General features: G+C 37.7%; 1 protein-coding gene across 3 annotated transcripts in view; it reads right to left on the reverse strand.

Annotated features, from left to right (window-relative positions):
- The window catches only part of simc1 (SUMO interacting motifs containing 1), an 81189-nt gene extending 75499 nt beyond the window's left edge, over positions 1-5690 (reverse strand). For 2 of the 3 annotated variants that reach the window (XM_059650724.1, XM_048543813.1), the window contains exon 1: positions 4664-4782. The gene's annotated coding sequence lies outside the window, so the exon portion shown is untranslated. Of the gene's footprint in view, positions 1-4663; positions 4783-5654 lie in introns of those variants that run through there. The other variant, XM_048543815.2, reaches the window with a different exon arrangement.
- Between the last annotated feature and the right edge of the window lie 1172 nt (positions 5691-6862).

Here is a 6862-nt window from a genome sequence, read left to right on the forward strand (position 1 = left end):
GCATATGCTGTAAAATGCTCAGGCATACAACGGCAATATGCCTTGTGTTCTCTGATGAAGGGTCTAGGCCCGAAACGTCAGCTTTTGCGCTCCTAAGATGCTGCTTGGCCTGCTGTGTTCATCCAGCTTCACATTTTGTTATCTTGGATTCTCCAGCATCTGCAGTTCCCATTATCTCTGCCTTGTGTTCTGCTTGCTCTAACCACCTAGGTGTGGAAATTGCATTTGTCATCACAGAAGTGCTCATGTGTTAGGGACAATCCTACACTCCCAGCAGGGAACAATGCTTTCACTTTGTCAGGATTTGTCAGGTTTCCCATTTATGTAGGTTAGACTAATACCTTAGAATTCTCTTGCTGTGTAAATTCACTTTCTTTCTTGTTTGATCTATCTTCTCCTGAAACCAGAAGTGAGAACTTTCAGTATTTAATTTGAGTTGCACTAACCAAGCATCAGTATTTCCCAACATGTATGTGAATCATGGGACAGGGTTCAAAATATTTTAGATACTCCTTAAGATTTTCTTGAGGGCTATTTTTGTTTCACAATGGCTAGATATCCATTTTTACCAGCTCCTTTATTAGGTGATGCAGTCATGTGATAACCTTTGTCTGTATTTCTTTGACATATGGGTAGTTGGATTCACACAAAAGCAAAATTTGAAGAATTAAACAATATCCTCAACAAACATCGTTGCTCCATTAATCATAAAGACATAGCACAAACAAGAATACATTAATTTCAAGACTCGGCGTTATTTAAATTGGCACAGTATAACCAGCTTAATTTAGCATAAATTATTCAAAAATAAACTGACACATGCCAATACTCACAAAGTTATCATGATAAACATGCTTTCCACAGACTTGGGGGTCATTTACATATTCATCTTAAACATAGTCATAGTGACTGCATTTTAAGAAATTTATAGTATGTGCGATGCTCTGAGATGTGATAATACATGGGTGTATTTTTAATGAAATAAAACTGTTTGTATTAAATGACATAATTGTCAGTGTTTGTTGCAGATTGCTCATACAATATATTATTCTTTTGTTGAAAGCTTCAAAATAAGTCTCTTGAATTTTCAGCCAAGCTAATCACTTTTGCAATTCCACTTTCCTCGCTTTTCTGTCACTCTGTCCTCTCTTTGTCCCTCTTCCCTCTTTTGTTCTTTTTTTTTCCCCTTTAAGGCTCACTTCGCCCTCAGCCATGCCAACCGCAACACCCATGCACACTGTGACCTGTGGCCTCAGGCCTCAGAACTCCCACTTTATTTGACTGCTTGCTCTCACCTTGCTTACTCCTGATTCCTCTGCTCTAAATTTGCTTGCTCTGCTCCTGCTTGTTCTCTTTTCATTGCTTTGCCCTCCATAGTCAAATTCATCTCTTAACTTGTTTTTCATACATTCTGAAACATTTATCCACTTTCATTTTAAAGGTTTTATGTCTTTGGCTTCCATCACTTTCTAGGGAGGCATTCCACATCCTAACATTCTACTTGTATTCAGTAACTTAGTATATTTTACTAATTTAAAAGCATTGTACAAACAGACATTGTGGTTGTTTGGCATGAAAAAAAGACCTGTTAAAGTTTCCTTTAGTTCCTTGCGTTGATAATCTTAGATGTAGTTACAGTTCACTAATCACTGAGCAATATGATTGAAGCTTCTACACAGGAAACAGATGTAAAATAATATCAAGTAAACAGCTGCAAAATATTGATGTTGAACTCAAATTTTCATTCAATCTAGTTTACATGGCAGTTACTGATATAGGATAACATTTCCAAGCAACATTTCTGGTATCAGTTACAGATGATAGAGGTTCATGCACATTCATGGTTTCTCTAGGCCCATCCAATTTATTCTCCTCTGAGGAGAGGTGCTCCTCCTCTCTGTCATCTGTTTCAATAGTTGTCTGCATAGCTTGATGAAGTTGTGCGGTGCACAGAAGACTGGCTATTTGTAATACCCTCTGTGATGTATAATGCAGATCATCTTCAGAATGGGGAGGTGATGGCCTAGAGATGTTATCACTGGGCTGTTAATCCAGAGACCCAGATAAGGCTTTGAAGACCCAGGTTCGAATCCCACCACAGCTGATGGTGGAATTTGAATTCTATAAAATATCTGGAATTAAGAATCTAATGATGATGATGAATCCAATGTTGATTGTTAGAAAAACCCATCTGGTTCACTAATGTCCTTTAGGGAAGAAAACTGCCATCCTTACCTGGTCTAGCCAACATGTGACTCTAAAACCACAGTAATTAGGTTGACTCTGCACTGCCCTTTGGCAATTAGGGATGAGCAATAAATGCTGCCTAGCCAGTGACACCCTCATCCCAGTAATGAATAAAGAGAAGAAGACATGATCAAGAGATCTGAAGCGCATTAATCAGAAAGTCAGTGGTCTCAAGAAAGATAGCACAGTTGAATATTTGAGGTACATCGTACCACTCTTCCACTGTGCTGGGGGGATTGCTCTTGATGTCATTTGGAAGGACGATGCAGAATTGCTCTTGTCACCCAGGATCCACCTATCGAGCTGGAGTGGAATGTCAAAAAGCTCTGAACATTATGATTTGTGCAAAGCTGGTGGGTTATGAGAGCTTCCTGGAGAATGAGCACAGAAATGTATGATTCTCTGACTGTGATTGCAGACATGTCATGTGTTCAAAGGGTGCAAGCTGGTTCCTAGCAGCTGTTATGATCATATTAGTGCAGTTGATAACCCTTTGCACTTTGGAGAAATGAATGATGACATTCATTGCCTGGCTGTCCTTATTTTTGGATTAATTATTGAATTTGTTACCACAACAGAAGAGGGTATTGGTCACCTATTTTAAGCGCCTGTGTCTGGCAGACTGGAAAATTATGTATGTTGCCTGTGGAGTCTGTTGAGACAATAACTGATGGAAAGTTTGAGTATTGCAGTCACCTTGAGGGCCATTGGCATCATTCCTGGCATTAGTCCCATAACTGATAAACTTGTATATGTGTAATACTGCCCTTGCCATCTCCGTCCTAGCTTGGGTTCAATTCATCCAGACCAGGAATTTTAGCATCCCTAAATTTTAAATTATCTCCTCTTCTTAAATTATTTTCTCTCAATATATCTTAAATACCTTTCTACCATTTTTGATTTCTTTTAAAGTCATGTCAACCACATTACTCTCCTTAATAAATATAGAGACAATGTAAATATTTAATATACTTATCATTTTGCTGCCATTACCATTTAGGTATGACTGTCTTAGGAGGCATAATTTTAAGGTGAGAGGGAAAGATTTAAAAGGGAACATGGGGGCAACTTTTTCAGAGAGTAGGTGGTGTGTATGTGGAATGAGATGCTGGAGGAAGTGGCTGTTACAGGTTCCATAACAACATATAAAAGGTATGACATGAGGCAATTCTTTTGCATAGAGGGTAGTTTGCATGTGGAATGAACTTCTTGATGAAGTGGTGTATGACGGCACAATTACAATGTTTAAAAGACATTTGGATGGATATATTATTAGGAAAGGTTTGGAGGAGAATGGGCCAGGAGCAAGCAAGTGGGGCTGGTTTAGTTTGGGATTATGTTGGCATGGACTGGTTGAACCAAAGGTATGGCTCTATGACTTTATGACATTTGGATAGCTATATGAATAGGAAAGGCTGAGACAGATATGGGCCAAAAACAAATAAATGGGACTGGTTTAGCTGGGAAACTTGGCTGGCATGTATGAGATAGGCCGAAAGGTCTCTATGGCTCTATAATAGGGTACTGTGCCTGTGCCGAGGTTTAATACTGTAGCTACTGTCCCTGATGCTTTCTACATTTTATAGGATGTCTACATTTTTGGTTATCTCCTGGAGAAAAACAAAAGGCTTTGTCTTTTGTACAAATCACCTAAACTAATTGATGCTCAACCTAACATTTAATGCTGTAAATAAAATATTATTTCCCCTTCTTGCATTGTTTGGTTACAAAGTGACAAAATAAAATTCATGAAGGAAAATAATGTGCTCATTTGCTTGTTTAGCCCTTTTACTAAACATTGCCCTAATCGGTGGTGAAGGCTTGAGTGTTGCTTAATGGATATAGGGATAACAGCGAAGGGTTAAATAAAGGACAATTTGCAAATCAGTTTAAATAGAACTCTAAAATCTATAAGATAATAATCTGTTCAAAGAAGTAGTCAATGATTTAGCGAGTTTGTAAAGTTGTAATTAAGTGACATTTTTCTGTGAGGTGCATGTTTATAATCCTGTCCATAGAGAAAGACATTTTTAACTCAACAAGTTAAAGCATCTGATACCAGAACTTTTGAAAACTAAAACTAGAACAAAACTTGTTGGCAGATAGATTAGGCAAAACAAAACAATATTAGAAAGAACAGGAGTGTATAATATTCTGAAACATTATATATATATTTATATATGCATGTTTGTATTTATGCCTACAGCATTTTAACTTTCAGTTTAGTAGGTATTTCCAATTATGACATTGCTTCAAGTCTGCACATGCATTGCTTGAAACATAAAATCCAATAGCAGTGATTCCTTCCACTTCAACCAGTATCTCAGTGTGACAGAAGTTAATAAACAGTGTTTTGTTAATACACTGCACGTATCTAAGTCTCCTAAAGTTTATAAATATAATTTTAAAATATTACCTTAGTGCTGGAGATTGGTGACAAATGCACGATGCTCGGGGCCCAACCTTGCAGTTCAGACGTGGTGCAAATCTGCAATGATGCAAGACAGTACAAACTAAATTCACCATCTCCACTGTTACCACTTCCTGTAACAAGTACACGATGTTTTTCAGCTAGCATCAAAAGTGAAAGAAAATGTGTACTTAGTCACATGACCAACTAAATTTGGATGTTTGTTCAGGATGTAGCGAACCGTGATGAGAGAAGCTTTACTTTTCAAGGCATTAGACTGCAGTTCACCCCTAAACACAAAACAAGCTATAAAACATTCTTTTGCTTCAAATAAAGTATAAACTGATTACAAATTTAGCACAATTAAATAAGTAGATGACATAGTTGATTCAGTTTTACTTCACCCTACAATCATTTTGGATTGTGTTTCAATGATTTTGAAAATCAGGCGAGAGTGCACATCCACAGAAATCACATTGAATAGGATTTTTAAAACTTGTTTTTGTGTGAAGTTCAATAACCTCATTAGTTATAAATTAAACAAAACTCTTTGCAAATAAAAGTTCCAAATATTCCTTATCATCTGCTCACTAACTCCAATTCCCACTGGTGCTCACAAAGAACAAGCTCTGCTGGGATTTGCTGATCTGGCTACTGGGAATTTCCTTCTTAAAGATGTTTTGATTATTTGCTATTGTAACTTTTTTTTGTCTTTTTCTTTTGCTTTCTGCTTTAAACTTCTGTTAGAAATAACTTCCTGCTGTTGGTGTTCTTTTACAATTTTATTGCAAGACCAATATTCTTCAATCTTTTCTTCATGATAATCTTTCTGACAGTTACTATATCACACAGAAAGCAGATTGTTTGGCTTGACAATTCCTTTGGCTGTTTCTTTAGTTGTTCTTACCCTGGGAGAGGAAGACAAGTAGACACAATTCAGAATACATTTCGGTTAATTTATCTCAGGAACAGTGCAGTTTGTGTTAGACACATTTACCTGCTGTTATGTAGGAAGTGGTTTATGGGTTGACAGCAGGTTTTTGAATCAATTATCATTGCAGCAGAACTTTCAGAGTTGTATTTCTGCAGAAAACAAAGCAATAGTAAGTTATCATTCTCAGGAAACTAAGTGAAGCTCTACTATTTATTAGCAAGCTCCCCTCATTGGCAGAACTTCAAGAAGTTCTTTCTAAAATTTTTGGTATGTTGGGGAGAGTGCAGGGAAGTGGAGTTGAAATGCCCATCAGCCATGATTAAATGGCGAAGTGGACTCGATGGGCCGAAAGGCCTTACTTCCACTCCTATGTCTTATGGTCTTATATAAGTTGTGACAGTACGAAAAAAAAATGCCTCAGCTTGGATTTATTATAGTCAAATGACCATGGGCCCAAACTTGGACATTCTAATTTGACGCACAGCCGGAGAAATTAGGACTGACAGAAAACTGGTCAAACTAAATTAAACAGTACCCAGCAGATGTCAGCTACACAGAACAATGGAAAACAATGTCAAAGAGGTCATAAAGGTTCAGAGGGAACCGGTTACAACCAGCCTGAGGGATAGTAAGAACTGCAGATGCTGGAGGTGGAGGAACGCAGTGAGCTAGGTAGCAGAGGAGCAGAAAAGTTGACTTGCTTTTCTGAAGAAGGGTCCTGATCTGAAATGTTGCCACACTCCCCATTGTATGATTTGAATGCTGCTCATGACCCCATTGCCAAAGGCTGCAGAACATTGTAAAATGTCTGGTTCTGAAAGGGGGATAAAAACTCAACACTTGGAGGCCAAACCCTCAGTGAAGACTTGTGGCAGAAGACTGTGCGTCAACCCAAGAAGATTCTAGAGAAGATCTGCCCTGACCTGCGAGACCCAACTTCATGAAAGACAGCCAGCCCTATGTCATAAGAGAAGGTGATTCCAACAGACTAGCTCAAACTCATGATCATTGCAGGTAATATTGTTTCTCAGACACATAAGGCTAGATAGACAGTAAATACAGTGTGGGAATTTTGGAAACACTCATATGGTGTTTTTATTAAGGAATATTTTGTTAATAAAATCTAATTTAACTGAAAACCAAATTCTGTGTCCCTTTGCCTGCCTCATTGACAAAGGTGCTTTGATATATTGTTTTTAATATGTAAACTAGTTGAAGTATTCAAAGCACAGACAATGTTTTGTTCAGTTTGTTCCTGTTTTTCTGATGTT

This window comes from Stegostoma tigrinum, chromosome 13 (genome assembly GCF_030684315.1).
Source record: "Stegostoma tigrinum isolate sSteTig4 chromosome 13, sSteTig4.hap1, whole genome shotgun sequence".
Classification (NCBI taxonomy): Eukaryota; Metazoa; Chordata; class Chondrichthyes; order Orectolobiformes; family Stegostomatidae; genus Stegostoma; species Stegostoma tigrinum.